Raw genomic sequence first — 18,059 nt, 5'->3', positions numbered from 1 at the left:
TACCAGCTGGACCAGGACTTCTCCTAACAGAGGCATCGACATTAAGCTTAAAGGAGTTGGGGTAGGGGGTTCCTACTTGACGTGGATGGTATTCCTCTGTGGATAGGCACTAATGACATGCTAACCAAGTAATTATATGTTCAACCAAACAGGACAAACAGTGTAATTACACCAAATCCAATTACTATGGTGTTCTTCCAAACAGACCCTTATTAACTAACTGCGCAACGTGCGGGCACGTATACTAGTTAAATTTATTATAATAGCTATTTACGAAAATTTTCAGATAATTGAAAAGGATAATTATCTTCAAATTCCCATTATTTCAGGCCCTCCCACAGAAAGCTCAAACACGTGACAAATTCCATGGTGATTTGTGAATATAAGTATACCTTGATACATAAGTAATCTATTCAATTTGAAAGGTTGATTAAGCAATACAAGTATAGTTTGATACTTTAATACTATATTTTTATAAATAAATACCTAATTTAACACCAAGTCTCAAGTATTATAAGAAAAACTTGACCAAAAAAGATTGGCGTTTTGATGATTTTTTCAATTTTTTATATGGCAGAATAAACCTTTGATACCTACACATTCTATTGTTTTTCCATTTTTCTTATTTAACAATAGAGTATTCATGCATATATTATATTGGTGTCTTCATTTTTGGTTTAACAATAGTGTATCCATTTTCAAAATTGTTGCGTTCATATGCTAAAATTGTACTACTTTACCTTGTTTGATGTATTAATACATAAAGTTTTTATAAATACATTTATCCTTTATATTAATACTTTAAGTTTTATATATAGAAACACCAATTTGAATTCAAAGTATTCATATGTTAATTGTACAAGTAATACATTTTCCTTATTTAATTATTGTAATTACAACTGTATTAGTGTATAAATAGAAAAATAAAAAACATATGCAAAAATACAGTGAGAAAAGGACATATATACTCATTTATATTCAAAATTTTATGAATACCTTTATAGTTAGTATTTTTTTAATATAGTGTATTTAGAAATATAAATACAGCTTATTGTATTATGTGAATGAATCGGAATATGAATTTAATATGTAATTATTAGTTGGTAATTTAACAATGAAAATTTGAGTGATTTAGGGACATATAAAAAGGTTGGCAGTTATGATAACATATTTAGTGAATACGGAACAGGATCTCAGAAGACGGACGGTAGTTCACGCGGTTATCTTCAATCTAGCTTGTTAACATCCGAATTCAAGGAATAAATTTGAATCGAAATATATACAAATTTTTATATAGTTTACTGACTGTATGGAAGGATCTGACCCTTTACCCAAGCAAAGGGTCTGTCGAGATTCAAATATGTATTGTTAGTGAACTCATGTGTCTAGTAGTTCTAACCGGGTATAAGGCGCCCCTTTAACTCTTTATCTGGCTGAGACCATGGTTGGCTAGACGTAGTTAGTAAGACAAAGCCATTAACTTATTGTATTGAATCTGATTGTACCACCATCTCGGAACCAAGCCAAGAAACCATATATAAATTTATTCATATTTAGATAAAGTCTTGATCTTTCATAGTAGATATAAAAGTGAAGTTAGTTATCCGACATATATATAATTCTTTCGCCGGACATAGTCATGGCTTAGATCAGAGAAAGTAATAAAGTAAAGAAAAGGAAGGAAAGGAAGAATAAACCTTAAAACTTTATTCAACAACTCCTATAGTCTCCGGCAAACTCACAACTTACAATACAAGAGAAGAGAATAAGAGAGAGAGTACAAAAGAGAGAGAGTGGTTCTAAAACCTGCTCTTAAAGAAATGAAAGACAAGCTTATTTATAGAAAGAAAATAAAATTAAGGGGCATCTATGTACAGTAGTACTGGGTCCCATCTGTCCCCTAAACAGTGTATCTACTGTTCAATAACAATATATCTACTGTTGATAGATGCCTTAAAGATAAAATAGCCTTATCTTATCTTTACATCTTATCCTTCTTTTTCAATTCTCTAAGGAAATTTTTCGCTTTAGACAGCATATCTTCTGACACGGTTTTCTCCGATTCACAAGGTTGGGCCTCTTGAGCATCATCTGCGATATCATCACTCGTTTCACTCCTCATCGAGGTGTCTGATTTTTCATAGTGAGTGATATTAAGAAGTAGATTCTTTTTGACTTCTTCCAAATATTCTTTTATCATTTCTTCTTTATTTCCATCTTGAATGAAAATTTCAGAGTTGTCAGCAACTATTCCTTTGTGAGGTATAGTACCATAATCTTGGATTTTTTGAGAAATCGAGTCCAGCAATTCTTGACCATATAATGATTAGTCTTGGGATTCTTCTTCATTAATTTGTCCCAGAAATTATTATAATAAGTCCGATATAAACACGGAATTTGTTCTTCGGTAAAACCTACTTATGGAGTCCGTTTATGGATCCATGGAATCGAGAATTCTATGAAGAAATAAATTTGTTCAATTTGTTCCATATAACAAATATGATCTGAGTGGTATAAATCATTAAGGTCTGGTGAAATCTTAACCCAGTTTTAAAAAGGGATCAGGCAAAAATTTTACTATTGAACCGTGGTATGACCATCAGTTCAAGAACCAATTAGGGATTGGGTCAGCAAATATATTTGCACAAACCTTAATGAACCAAGTATGTTTATGCCTCTCATTATTATAGTAGAGGACTTTATTGAACGCGTTAATATAATCCCAATAAGTGCAGCTAGTAGGGACTTTGTTCAGGTTGATCTGCCTTTCTTTCATCGAGGATATACCCCAATCTTCTATTGATATAATCTATTTTATAATCATTTTGGAGAAGTTATAAACGTTCTCGCTGGTGTTGTAACCTGAGAAGTGCTGAAATTCAACACTACCCATGTTCATCAAGATGGTCTCGTAATACGAGCAGGTTTTGTATGACTCACCGGGAAGTATAATCCGTTAAGTAAATATCGCTGGAATATCTTCCAGGGTTCTTCTTTCCTCTGAATCTCAGAGTTTTCGAAAAGAAATATCATTCTTTTCTTTGCTACTCTTTCATATGATTTGATATCATCAATATCGTCTTTAGCAATAGAGGCAAAAATATCATTTGCTTCTGTGACAAATATGCATGTAGTTCTGCATATAACTGACTACCTTCTGAGATATCTTCCAGATGTACGGACGATGATGTCGCCTTTTGAGATACTTTAGAGTTTATCAAACTCATGCCTCCTCGCTGTAAAATCAGGGAGTTCGATGATGACCCGTATGAAGATCCTGATAATGATCCGGGGGATGATCTTCCCTTTCCTCATGGGATATGTCCCTTGCCTCTATCCTTAGTAACCCAAGGAGGATCCATCCTACAAACAAAACATTTTGTTTTAGTCATCAATTAGGTTATAACATTCATAATAATCATAGCTCTCATAGAGTGCTTCTTCTATCATGTAATTTGTGACGATATCCATCATCATTCCATCTATAATTCTTCATAGAATTCATTCATGTATATCTCTATTAAGAGGAACTGCCTTTAAAATAGCAACTAAAGTTTTATCGTTAAAGAAAGGAAGAAAGCTCATGATGAAAGATATTCTCTGGATAAGAAATCAGGAAGAGAGGTATCACTCCCTTTTTTATAATGTATTTCAAAATCAAAGGGAGCTAGTTATGCCTGCCACCTGGCGAATATCAACTTTGAAGTATCATGTTTGAAATCTTTGTCAAACATATATTTTAACGATTGTGCGTCTGTTTTTATCAAAAAAATTTGATTGTATAAATCATCTTGGAACTTTAATACGCATTTAACAATAGTTAGCATTTCATGTGCTACCGTAGCATATTTTTTCTGAGCATCGCTCCACTTTCCTGAATGAAATCAAATCAAATATTCATTTTTATCATGAGGATTAATTTGTTTTAATATTCCTCCATAGCCAATGTTAGACGCATCTGTCTCTACAATCTTCTGCCAAGCTGGGTTAGCAAGAGTTAAACAAGGCAAAGATTTGACACGAAGTTTAATATTTTTTACCAAATTGGTGAGACTATCAGTCCAAAGTGCTTTATGATCCTCTTTAGCCTATCGTATAACGGGGCTAAATCACGAGATAAATTCTTGTAAAAGGGGGAAATATAATTTAAACTTCCCAAGAATCTCTGCAATTGCGTCCTATCTGTAATGACATCAGGAAACTTAGAAGCAAAATCAATTGATCTTTGAATAGGGGTAACCTTCCCCTGACAAATAAGATGTCCTAAAAATCTTACTTCAGTTTGAAATAGACTCATTTTTTGTTTATAAATCACCAAACCGTTTTGTATAACTATTTTCTTGAAAATGTCTAAATGTTTAATATGCATTTCAAGAGTCTTTGAATAAACCAAAATATCATCAATATAAACAATGATGAAGTCCAAATATAGGTTGAAAATATCATTCATAATTTTCTGAAATTTCGAATGAGCGTTTTTCAAACCAAATGGCATAACATTCCATTCGTATTGTCCAAACGGGACATTAAAAGCAGTTCTATAAGAGTGCTCTTTAAATATTTGAATTTGTCAATAACCTGATTTTAAATCAAATTTAGAAAATATATTGGCGTCATATAATCTTGACAATAAATCCTTTTTATTTGGAATGGGATACCTAATCCATTTTAAATGTTTATTTAACGGTTTATAATTTTGGGAACACCACATTCTTTTTCAGCTGCATTATTAACATAAAATGCAGTGCAAGACCAAGGAGATTTTGAGGGTCATATTAAACCTTTCTGTAATAAATTATCAATTTCCTTTTTGCAGAATTCTACCAGTTCGGCATTCAACTGACAAGGGCGAGATTTCGTTGGAATATTATCCTCACTAAAGTTATCTTCATATGGAAGAGTGACAATATGCTTTTTCCGAATCCAAAAAGCACTAGGATGATCAGCACAAATATCAATAGCTATCTATTCAGCTATTAATTTAATCTTTTATTGTACTTTGGTTGATCACAAAGTGTCAAATATATTCATTCTAAATCATTCAAGTTGTAAAGAATCCACATGCTTTTGTTTCATATTAATTAAAGCATTAATATCACGAGAAATAGGATCACTGATAAAAGTATAACTAATATCTTGATTTTTATATGTAGCAGAAAATCCTTTAGCAGTTATATTGGTGAAAGGATAGATTGCATTTATAAACGGGGTTCCAAGTATAATTGGAGAATATAACTGATTTTTCACCAAGAAAAAGAAATGTGGAATGCAAACTTTATTTTGGCAAATACGCGTATTAGGCAATTTATACTTTATATCTAAAGCATGCCCTGAAGCTGATCTTACCATATGAATTGTTTTTTCAAAATATTTCGTAGGCACAAGACCTTCTTGAATACAACTAACATCAGCTCCACTATCTATCATAGCAATATCAGTTATAGAAAAAGTATTATCAATTAATATGGTACATTTAATATACCATTTATGAGTTGTAACAACCTGGATCATTCCTAAAGACATATTTTGTCTAGGATCAATATAAATAGGTTTTGTAAGAGTATTTTCTTCAACAATATTTTTACCTTTGTTATTAGCAGACTCAATCTGAGTAAGGCGGTGATCACAAATAATTTGATTTTGCTTAAGAGATTTAATCTCTTGCTTCAACTGTTCAATATCTTCTTTTAAATCATCAAAAGAAGTATCACGTATAACAACATGATGTTTAGAAAGTCTATTATTGACTTCAGATAAAGAATAAGGAGCAGATTATTCAAACTTATTTTTCGATTTTTCAACAACATTAGAAGAACTAGCCTTATTATTGGCAGCAAGCTGAATAATCTTTTCACGTAACGTATTATCAGTAACTTCTTTTAAAAGTTCTATCACATTATCAGAAGTAATAGTATTAATATTCAAATCTTTGAATTGTGATTGTAATTTATAAAATTCATCATTTTCACAAGAGCAAATATCACCTCTACACCTGCAAGTTTTAGTATCAACCTGCTGATTATTGTCAGAGAATTCTGGAAAATTAATCTCCTCTTCAGAACCTGAATCGGAATCATAGTCGGACTCAGAACCAGAAGTGTATAAGAAACTATATATTTTATCACGAACCTCTTCATCTAATTCCAAGGTTTTTAGCTTTTCAACTTTGCAGTTGGGGGCTATATGACCAAACTATTCACACTTGTAACACCTAATTTTTGCGAGTTCTCTCCTCGATCTATTCTTAGTAAATCTATGAGATTTACGATGACCTCTCCGCTCTTCACGTTCTTCTCTAGACCTACGTCTAGACTTTCTTCTCCTATGAGGTTTATCAGGAGTGGAACCACTAGAATCTCTATGTTTGGTACTTTTGCTTGAATCTGATAAACCAAATTGGGTACATAAAACTCCTAATTGAGTTCTTTCCCTAAGGTTATCTATCTTAAGCTGCCTAGAGAGCTTCAATTCATTACACAAATTAATATCTTCTTGAGTGCAAGCTCCTATAAGCTTACCATAGGTATAAGTGCCATACGGAATAACACCTTGCGAATTTCTTAGAGTCTTTTTAACTCTTTCAGCAAATAATGAGGGCAATCCATCTATAAACTTAGCTTTCCAATGCTCAAGACCGTTTTTCGATAGTTCCATCACCCGACTTAAATAAGTATCTTTATACTATCGGAATTCTCCTAAATGTCTACATCGAAGATCATTTAGCAAAGATCGGACAGTTTCATATTGATTGGTAAATCTACCATTAAAATGTTCGAGAATAGTCAAGACCAAGGTATAAACAGCGTCTTCTCTATTTTTTACTAATGCAAAACCTAAGTTATTAACACCTTCATTAGCAGCCTTAGCATTAATTACAGCGGTTTTCGCCTCAAGGCTCATATAATTATCCCACCAACCTCTAAGTTGACCAGTAAAACCTGCAATTATCATCTTGCAAATAGTTTTATCGGTGTTATTAGCACTCTTACAAATAGTAGCATGCATAAGCATTCTATGAACAAGAATAGTTAATTGCATATCAGTTAAATCATCGAGATTCCATTCATATATCTCAGTTCCACTATAAGGAGTATTAGTCTGGTTCCAATCACGTTCCTCTATCAAAACATCTTAATTTCCAAATCAACTTGATTTTTAAAATCAAAAGTGGTTTCCATCTCATCTGCAAAATCTTCAGATAAATTAATAGGTTGAGCACCAAATTCTGAAAACTTTTTATCAAGAAATTTTTCAAGATCATATAGGGGTTTAAAAATAAAATCCTGAATTTCAGAAGGTCTCTAAATATGAACATCCGGCTGTTTTGACATAGAAGCCTGTTCAGAAGATTTTAAATCACTTCTAATCTGAACAATTAAAGTCGTTAAATCATCTAATTTTTTATCAAGAGAACTAATATGTTTGCCTAAAACTTTCACATAAAGTCCTAAATAGTTGTTTTGAGAAATGAGATTATTAATCTCGTTAATGCTTACCGTAGCCACATCATTTTCAATGAACTTCTGAAAAGCAATGAAAGTAATACATGTATTATTAGGTAGTATAAACGATGCCTGAGGAGGATAAATAGCTTTGATAATATTACCTGATTCATCTTTAGAGGATCGTTCAAGAACATTGATGAATAAAGGCAAATAAGTGGTTATAAACCAGGGTACGAAAAACATTATATGATTATGTAAAGCACAAGTCTCATAAAATTCTTGAGAAATATTATGCAAATCTTCCGTACTGTATGTATCAAAAAACCAAGTTTTAAACTGACTCCATTTATCACTTGCAAATTCATTTTGAATATATTTTCTTGCCAGCGAACCTGGACTAAAATCAATTTGATGTTCACTCATCATTAAGTATCATTAAGATTAAAATCCATTTCGAATGCAGAAGGAATATCCTTATCAAAAATATCAAAAGATTTATCATTCACTCGAACTATGTTTAATTTAGGATCAATTTTGATTTTACCCTTATTTGCAGTTATAACAGATGATAAGGTATTCAAAGAAGCCGCACGATTACGAGCAGGACCATATATAGGTTCAATAGGATAGATATGTTGAATAGCAAGTCTTTTATCAAAAAATGAATGTCTATTATAAGGGACACTCTTTTCATCAAATTGAATGCAAATTTTTCCATCTGAATTTTGCGTAATATGAGAATATTCCGAATTAGTGACTGCATCAGTCATTTGTTCAGGAGGTATAACAAAATCCAAAGTCCAAGTAGTAGGAAAATTAATTTCTTCCCATTTTATAGGTCTTCTAGTAGTGATCTTAGATTTAGCGAAATTAGTTTCCACCAAAATAGTTTGATCAGATGTATCATATAACTTAAATCTTGGATTTAAAGTAGCAAGTAATTTAAAATAGATCCTATAAGATAAACAAATCAATTTAGATCCAGGTGCATAATTATAAACCTTTAAATAAACATTTAAAGTAGTAACAACAACAATAATAATAATAATAATAATACAAACATGCAGCTTATTTGAGGCCCTCCCACAGAAAGCCCAAACACGTGACAAATTGCGTAAAGCCGATTGAATATCCCCAATCATAAATACCGATATACACCATCATACATACAAATTCGATCATCACTACACTCTTCATACGTACGATCAATTTCCGGAATTCTCATCAGTTTCCTCTACACCATTTTCCTCACTTTTATCACTGTAAGTTACATTCTGCTAATCTGATTGTTGTTGTATAATGCAGTTCATATACACTGCATTTCTTAATCTGAGTACTTGCTTTAAGAAAAATTACTGGGAATTTATAGGATCTGTAGTAAAATTGTGATAGTTATTGTTGTTGATTGCAATTTACGTATATTGTGAGTTTCCTAATCTGTCGTGATTGATGTGGTAAAGTGAGGTATTATGTAATATTGTGTTAAGATGACCTACAGAGTTTTAGGGTTTCGTGAAATTCTGATTGTTATAGATGTGGATTGTGATAGAGTATTTAGGGTTTCGTGAAATTGAGATTGTTATAATTGTTGATTGTCTAATACTTTTACCAACAGTTTATCTTAATATGAGCTCAATACCGACAGACCGTCGACTTCTAGTTTTCATTGAGGTGAATTCTGATTGTTGATTGTGCTGTAATCTCTGCTGCACTTTTACATACAAAGGAATGGATTGTACATTTGATGTAAATCTCTGCTGCATTTTTACATGGATTGTACATTTGCTGAGTAAGGAATGGATATACACATTTACTAACAGTTTATCTTAGTAAGTGCTCAATGGTGACCGACTGTCAGCTTGTGAAATTCTGACTGTTGATTGCGGTGTAATCTGTCGGCTGCACTTTTACCTACAAAGAGATTAATAGCCAATGATTATAACTAAAAGCAAATTCACAATCCAAAATTCTGTACATAAAGAGGAGATACGGACATAAATGATCATTTTAAAGATTGAGATGACTCTTTCCTTCATTTTCCAGCAGTAGACATTAGGCAGAGAGAGCATAGAGGCACCCTCATATAAACAGAGTTCAGAAAAGTAGAGAACGTAATGCCCTTTATTTACGGGTCATATACTCCAATTTCAACTACTAATATCAAGCTCCTTAGATCCCCATCACAAGTAATAAAACCTAGAACCGATAAGCAGTACAAGTAATCTCTATTAATAGATCAACAAAATGGATAAGCACTAAAGTAATACTTCAAGCATTTCAGTGTGACAGAATTCATAACATTACACCCAGACATAATAATAGCAAAAGGTGGTTCAAGTCACTTAGTTAGGACAAAGCAAACAGCGCAAAAGCAAGCTAAAAAAAAAAAAGGAATACCTCCAAAGTCTGTCCTGTCCACCTTAAGGAGAAAGGTATCTTTATTTCTTTCAGATCTTTGTTTGACATGTTCCTACAGATGCCATGACACTGTATATTGCAGATGCCTAGGCCTAAGAGGGGATTTAATCAGAATGGGAAGAATAATAAGAGTGTCAAAAATAAGCCAGCAGAAGTGACACCAGAACCAAAAGATGAATGGCTATGTAACCTGTGCAACAAGATGATAAGTGCCAAGATAACAACAGTAAATGTACACAGAGATGCATGCAGAAAAATCAAGGTGAGCATTCAGTGTATATTGATGCATTAAAGTATCTGAATGATTAGTGTACTAATGAATTCAAATTTTGAATCAGGATGCCCAAGATAGGGCGGCAGCAAATGCAAGGGCAAATGCAAGAGGGGGACTTCACTAAGGGGGAAGCTGCTAAGGATTTGTTTGCATGAAATATCAAAATCCGTATGTGAAAATGTATGATATTTTGAAATATAAATCTTTGTATGTGATAATTGGCTTTGCCAAAAGGGGATTTACAATGATTTGAGACTCAAGGTTCATTGTGTCTGTTTGATACAGGACATAAATGTTTTGAGATATTTTGTTTGTATGTTTCAGAAATTTTGATAAAGGAGTTGACAGATTGTTAAGACTAATACCTTTAATGTAACAGATTGTTAAGTGTGAAGCATTTACTTGGTCTGTATTTTGGTATGTGATATTGGGCTTTGCCATAAGGGGATTTACAGAGATTTGAGACTCAAGTTCCATTGAGACTCAAGGTACTTTGTATCTGTTTGATCCAACACATAGATTTGATATTTGGCTTTGCCATAAGGGGATTTACAGAGATTTGAGACTCAAGGTACTTTGTATCTGTTTCATCCAGGATATAGATCCTTGAATGTTTGAGATATCTTGCTTGTATTTTTGAGATATAGAAAAATTGACAGATTGTTTAGTGTGATACCTTCACTTAGCTAATTATTCATTGACAGATTTTTAAATGTGATACATTTACTTACAGTGACAGATTGTTTAGTGTAATACCTTCAGATTGATTAATGTGATACCTTTACTGATATTTTGAAGACAGATTGTTTACTTGTTTTCTGTACACATTTACTTAGACGTTTGTTCACTTAGAAGTTTGCTGTTAGAGTTCAGTTAGACGTTTACTCCATAAGTTCACTTAGCCGCTTACTGTTAGAGTTCAGTTAGACACTTACTCCATAAGTTCACTTAGACGCTTACTCCATAAGTTTACTTAGAAGTTTGCAGACTTAGAGTTCACTTAGAAGTTCTGACTTAGACATTTGCTGCATCGGCTCACTTAGACGCTTGCTGTTAGAATTCACTTGGACGCTTGCTGTTAGAATTCACTTACACGCTTACTGTAAGAGTTCACTTAGACGCCTACTGTTAGAGTTCACTTAGACGCTTACTGTTAAGAGTTCACTTAGACGCTTACTGTTAGAGTTCACTTAGACGCTTACTGTTAGAGTTCACTTAGACACTTACTCCATAAGTTTACTTAGACGCTGACTTAAGAGTTTACTTAGAAGTTTGCTGACTAAAGAGTTCACTTAGAAGTTTGCTGACTTAGACGTTTATTGTAAGTATGCTGACTTAGACATTTATTGTAAGAGTGCACTAAGAAGTTTACTGACTTGGACGTTTGCTGCATAGGCTCACTTAGATGTTTGCTGCATCGGCTCACTTAGAAGCATAGGCTCACTTAGACACTTACTTTTATAGTTCACTTAGACGCTAGCTGTTAGAGTCACTTAGAAGCTTACTCCATAAGTTCACTCAGACACTTACTGTTAGAGTTCAGTTAGACGCTTACTCCATAAGTTCACTTGGAAGTTTTCTGACTTAGAGTTTAATTAGAAGTTTGCTGACTTAGAGTTTAATTAGAAGTTTGCTGACATAGAGTTTACTTGGAAGTTTGCTGACTTAGAGTTCACTTAGAAGTTTGCTAACTTAGACGTTTATTGTAAGAGTGCACTAACTAGTTCACTGACTTAGACGTTTGCTGCATAGGCTCACTTAGACGCTTGCTGCATAGGCTCGCTTAGACGCTTGCTGCATAGGCTCGCTTAGACGTTTGCTGCATCGGCTCACTTAGACGCATAGGCTCACTTAACGCTTAGGCTCACTTAGACGCTTGCTGTTAGAGTTCACTTAGACGCTTACTCCGTAAGTTTACTTCATAAGTTCACTTAGACGCTTTCTGTTAGAGTTCACTTAGACGCTTACTCCGTAAGTTTACTAAGACGCTTACTCCGTAAGTTCACTTAGACGCTTACTCCATAAGTTCACTTAGACGCTTAATCCATAAGTTCACTTAGACGCTTAATCCATAAGTTCACTTAGGCGCTTGATCCATAAGTTCACTTAGACGCTTAATCCATAAGTTCACTTAGACGCTTAATCCATAAGTTCACTTAGACGCTTGATCCATTAAGTTCACTTAGACGCTTTAATCCATAAGTTCACTTAGACGCTTAATCCATAAGTTCACTTAGACGCTTAATCCATAAGTTCACTTAGACGCTTACTCCATAAGTTCACTTAGACGCTTAATCCATAAGTTCACTTAGACGTTTACATATACTTAGACATTTAATGTATACATTTACTTATAATAATGTTTACTGATCAAGACTTATATTGACAGAATGTTTACTGTATACGTCTACAGATTGTGTGCTGTATACAAACACCTAAATGTTTAAATAGATGATTTATACATGATATGTTTCCTTAAATGTTTAAATAGATGATTCAAACGTGATATGTTTACTTAGTGATTTACTGTGATGATTTAATGTAATAATTTGATGATTATCGGACTTAATAATTTGATGATTCTACTGTGTGACTTAAGTACTAACTACTAAGGACTTAATAGTTTGATGATTCTATCATGTGACTTAAGTACTAAGGACTTAATAATTTGATGATTCTACTGTGTGACTTAAGTAGTTTATGTGAGTTCATAATGTGACCAATAAATAATTAAACTTAGATTTATATATAAATTTACTTCTAAAAACTAATAAACAAAAACAGTTTATAAACATTGTTTTGAAAATCACAATTCATTAATTACCTAATAACCTAATAATGTATATAAATTAAATCTTATCAAGTTCAATAAATAAAATATTTTTTAAAAGGGACATCGAGTTAGTTATTGAGAGTAAAAGCATATTGTTAGGATTAAAAACACAAAAATTGATAATCAAGAATGAAATCCAAGAATAAGGTAGTAATGAATCACAACAAAAATAACTTGATTTATCAAAAAAAAGCCAAAATTTTTGATAAACAAGGAGATCCTGGACAAATAAGAAGGAGATCTAAGAATGAACAATCGATACAAAAACAACTAGATCCAATAATGAACACTTAGAATTTATAAGTCGACAGAAAAATAATAACTTGATTTATGATTAAAAACAAAAAAAAAAATCAATAAACAAGAAAGGAGATCAAAGAACTAACGTTTAGAATTAATAAATCGAAAGAAAAATAACATGATTAATGATAAAAACAAAGAATAAACATGTTTAAACCACAAAAAAGAATGGAAATTGTAGATTGACAATTGACATACCGTGTATTCTTCTTGATTATTCTTGAAAAACAAAATTTTGATATTCTTCGATCAAGATCTATTTTTTTTTCTTCATTATTCTTGAAAAACAAAGAAATCAAAATAATCTTGATGTTCTTCGATCTAGATCTATTTTCTTCTTGATTATTCTTAGAAAAAAACAAAGAAATCAAAATGATTTTGATGTTCTTCGATCTAGATCTATTTTTTTGATTGGGAGAAAAAAGAAAAATATTTTTTTGTGAGAGAGAAAAAAGAGCAAGATGAAGAGATTAGGTTACAAAGTACAAGAAGTAGTCTGCGGCTTGGATTGTACTTCTGTTCTCAACTTATAACTTATAATAATATTTATTTGCAGTCCTTTTCGTTATCTAACAAATTAACTTGAGCCCCTCCTCGAAAAAAAAAACTATTTCATCCCTGATACTATTAATCAATTAATTTACCGAAGACCCTTCATTTTCCTTCTCTCATATCTCTTCTGTTTTATTAAAAAAAAAATGCCTTTTAAATTGGAATAAATTTCAATCACATTTATTTCCTATTAATTGAGTTTTACTAATTAATCATTATAATTTCAAATCGGTTACAAACCTTTTTACCTTCCATTCTTCTTTATATTTTCATAAAATTCTCATAATTTTGTTGCTTCTCATTTTTACAAGAAACTCATTTACAAGCTTATTCTTTTTAATTTTACACTTTTTCTTTTGAGTTGCAGAAGCTTGGATTTTCTTGTGACGGAGGAAAATGATGTGCTAATTTTTTCGAGGAAGCCATGATTTAAAGGTGTATTTGTAACTTCTTTTTAATTTGTTATCATATTGTTTATGCTCTCTTACGATTTCTTGTTTCTTTTTGGGTCTATCTGAGTTTGTAGTGCGAAATTTAAATTGAAATTATTATAACAAAAAAATTAACCTCCATTGAAGTACTTTAAGCTTTGAGAAATAATGGGAGAGATAATGGGAGAGATAATGGCAATAAAATTGGAAAGAAGAAGAGAAAAAATAAAATAAAATAGACTAAATAAGTCCCTCACGCGTCAATAGCGAGTGTATAACACTCACTTTGCCATGTCAGCTGAAAGTGTCAAAATGACATAACAGAGCCTGACATGAGGTGTCTAAAATGAACAAAGCCTAGTTAAGGTGTCTAAGTGAAAGATCGTGCCAAGTTTAGGGGGCCACCGATGGATTAGCCCAATAATTAAGTAGGTGCAATTAGTCTAGGGCCTAGGTGATCTTCTTGGAGGATATTGTTGCTCACAATGGAAAGAGAAGTGTGTTGTTTGTAGAGGAATAATGATATAGCATACCGTCCTCATATATGTGAGTATGATTCAACATGTGCAATATTTTTTTTATGTTTCCATAATGTAAACCACAAGGTTCTTATTTTTCTTTTTGTACAGGTGATCAGGGATGTTGCGATTGTGGAGAAAAGGGATCTTTGAGCAAAGTCCAACACTAAATTATATTATTATTTAAGTCTTTGTAAGATTTTATTTTAATTTTTGAAATTTCAGTTCTTATTCTTTTGGAGTTGTTCCCCAATTTAATTAGATGAATAAGTTTATTATTTCTATCTCTAAAGCTATATATAATAATTAAAGTTAGGCATAGACAATGAGATGTGCACTTTTCTATGGCCAATAAATCGATTTATCTTTTTTCTTCTTTATTTGATTTTTTTCCTTTTCATATTTTAATTTATTGTTGCAATTTAAAAAAAAAAAAAAGGCAATGTAAAAGTATGAAGGCAATGAAGAGGTGTAAAGGAAAAGAACATAAGGAAAATAAACATTCACATTTGTCAATTTGTTAATCAATAGTCACAATTCACAATATTAAATACTTCATTTTATCTTTTCTATAATTGATTCTCAATTTTTAAGAACTTAAATTAATTTGATATTACTTCTAATTTAATAAATTAGCCTACTATGTTGTTATGAGTTTATCAATTTTTTGGCTAACCTTTTCATATTACATTAATGAAGTGACACACTCTTTCATATTGTGTTTTAACGAAGGATAAATAAATTTCTACATACTCCATCATTCACCATATTTTTTTTTATTCAAATACTAAAACAGAGTGAACTTGCATTATGTTTGCAATCATGGCTATCATTACTACTCATAGCAAGGCAAACTTAGAAGGGTTGGACATGTGCTTAATTTGTTTGGGTTAATATAGTTAGAGGGTCGGACATGGGTTAAGATAGTTAGAGGATCGGACATGAGTTAAAATTGGGTGATATGTCATTTTTAAAGAAAAACAGGTAATTTTACTTGATTTGGAGTTTTTCATGCAATTAAAGGATACGAATAATAAATTTGTAGATGACGGAGTTATGGATGGTTGCATAGTATAACATAGGATAAAGTTAACTATTAAACAAAAGTTGATAAGTATTTTTTACCCTTCTCCCTACAATTAAACCAAAAGATAATGATAAGATTGGAAAATATAATATAGTAGAATATATAATTAATCGGAAAGAAAATTAATTCTAACACATATATTTTAATGCGCGCACGAAGCGCGGCTACGTTCCCTAGTTAAGGATCATTTTCCTTTTTAAGTGCAGAATTCTTAACTTAATTATTCTCTTAATATTTTAAAATAAACTATAAATTATTATATTAGAAATAAAATATTAATTATTTCCTTAAAATCGGAAATCCCTTTTGTACATGTTTAGGAGACTTTATTCCCCTACTTCCTATTCAATTATGACTCTAAGCTTTTTAATTCTATTACAAAATTACATTGGCATAAAAGGAAAAGAAAACCTAGAATTTTAGTACCTTATATACAAAAAAGAGTTTAATTGATATTTTGATTAAACAGACTATCAAAATATCAAAGAAGGTGCTTTTTTAAGTTCACTCAAACTCCTAAAAATTCAAAGGTTTAGCTCTTTCCTTTTTAAACTATTTTTTACGGTAATGATCGTTCTCTTTTTTATTGCTTCAAGTTTTACTCTTTTTAAAGATATTCGATCAGTTTTGTGCCTTTTTTAAGGTTAATTCAATGATTGAAAGTTGAAACAATAAATTGTAACTTTTTTGTTGATAAAATATAAAAGATTAGTTCTTTATAAAAATATATCAAGATATATTGGGTTAAAAACACTTTGAGCTCCATTCGGTTTTGGAGTCTTTATTTTTAATTTTTTTAATTTGAACTGCACACAATTAGTCTTACATGAAGTCTACTTATATTTTGAAAAAATAATAATAACGGAGCCCTGAAAAGTATAGTAAGAAGAAAATATATGATAAGAAATGTTACCAGAATTAATAATAAACAAGTCCTCGATTTTTTTAGAGATAAGGGTCTGAAAAATATTCCAATTTTGGTCGGATTTGTTGTTGTGATACTAAACTTTCATAAGGAGTTATTACCTCCCTAGACTATTTAATACTGTATATTTTACCCCCTAAACTATTTAATAGTGTATTTTAAAGGTATATATGTTCTCACGTGGACACATTACTATTTTATAATTTTGTATTATTTTTTATGTCCACGTGGGCAAATATATATGTTTAAAATACGGTATTAAATAATCTAGGGAGGTAATAGGTCCTCATGAAAGTTTAGTATCGCAACAACAAATCTGACCAAAGTTGGAGTATTTTTCAGACCCTTATCCCTTTTATAAGAAGAAAGACAAAAATATGTGGTAAAAAAGAACTAGAAAAATATATGATTAAAAATTCTTAAAATATATGGTAAAAAGTATAGGAGAATTAACAATTAAGGAATTAAGAAGTGTTCTAAAATATATGGTAAAAGGAAGAGGAAAAAGTTGATAACATGTATTAGAAAATTGAATAATTAAGACTTACAAGTGGCAGCCTAATAATTATCCACTTACAAGTTTATAATTAGAGACTAATTAGTAAGTAATTATTTATTAGTTACTGTTTTGAATTATAGTAATAATTATTTGTTTTATCACTATCCACATCCTACAAATTTGCAAGTTTGGTTTCAAAGTAAATTCTTTTTTAATTTACTTGAAAGTAAATTATATGATTTTATAATATTTAAAATATAGCATTTTGTGATTTTAATTATTTATGTTATTGATTCCGACAGGAAAAAAAATGAAAATTATGCAAATCTTAAAGATTTTTTTTCATGGCTCCTTTTATATATATATATATATATATATAAATACGTTTAAATAAATAAAACTAAGTTTATGTAGGATTTAGATTTAAACAAATAGGATAGCTTCTGTCAGATGATGTGAGCTGCGGTTGTAAAAATTTTGTTGTAAAATCCTACTCAGTACTCCATCTTCCTGTTCCGTTATCTAGTTTAGTAGCATTTTGTTGCTAAATCCAGGTATATATATATATATATATATTACTATATATAATAAGTAGGAATATCTACTACTTAGCATATGACAAGTGTTGGATGATATGTGTTTGATAGTGTTGTACATTCTTCTTTTATGGTTGTACTTTTAAAATTTATATTATTGGACAATTTAACACCATTAATTACCTACTACTTTATTAGCCAAAAAGTTTGACCTCATTTGGGCCCATTTATTATTTATATG

At 31.2% G+C, this 18,059-nt stretch overlaps 1 long non-coding RNA gene across 1 annotated transcript; it reads right to left on the bottom strand.

Moving 5' to 3' along the window:
* Positions 1–9,072: 9,072 nt before the first annotated feature.
* Positions 9,073–13,763, bottom strand: LOC102605031 (uncharacterized). Its single transcript, XR_368506.2, has 3 exons — positions 13,469–13,763; positions 9,843–9,955; positions 9,073–9,356 (listed from the first exon to the last, which is right to left on the bottom strand). It is a non-coding gene; the product is annotated as an uncharacterized lncRNA (long non-coding RNA).
* Positions 13,764–18,059: the final 4,296 nt, after the last annotated feature.

This window comes from Solanum tuberosum, unplaced genomic scaffold, assembly GCF_000226075.1.
Source record: "Solanum tuberosum cultivar DM 1-3 516 R44 unplaced genomic scaffold, SolTub_3.0 scf00398, whole genome shotgun sequence".
In the NCBI taxonomy this organism is placed as follows: Eukaryota; Viridiplantae; Streptophyta; class Magnoliopsida; order Solanales; family Solanaceae; genus Solanum; species Solanum tuberosum.
The sequence above is the reverse complement of the archived record's forward strand: the minus strand, read 5'-3'. Positions and strand labels throughout refer to the sequence as shown.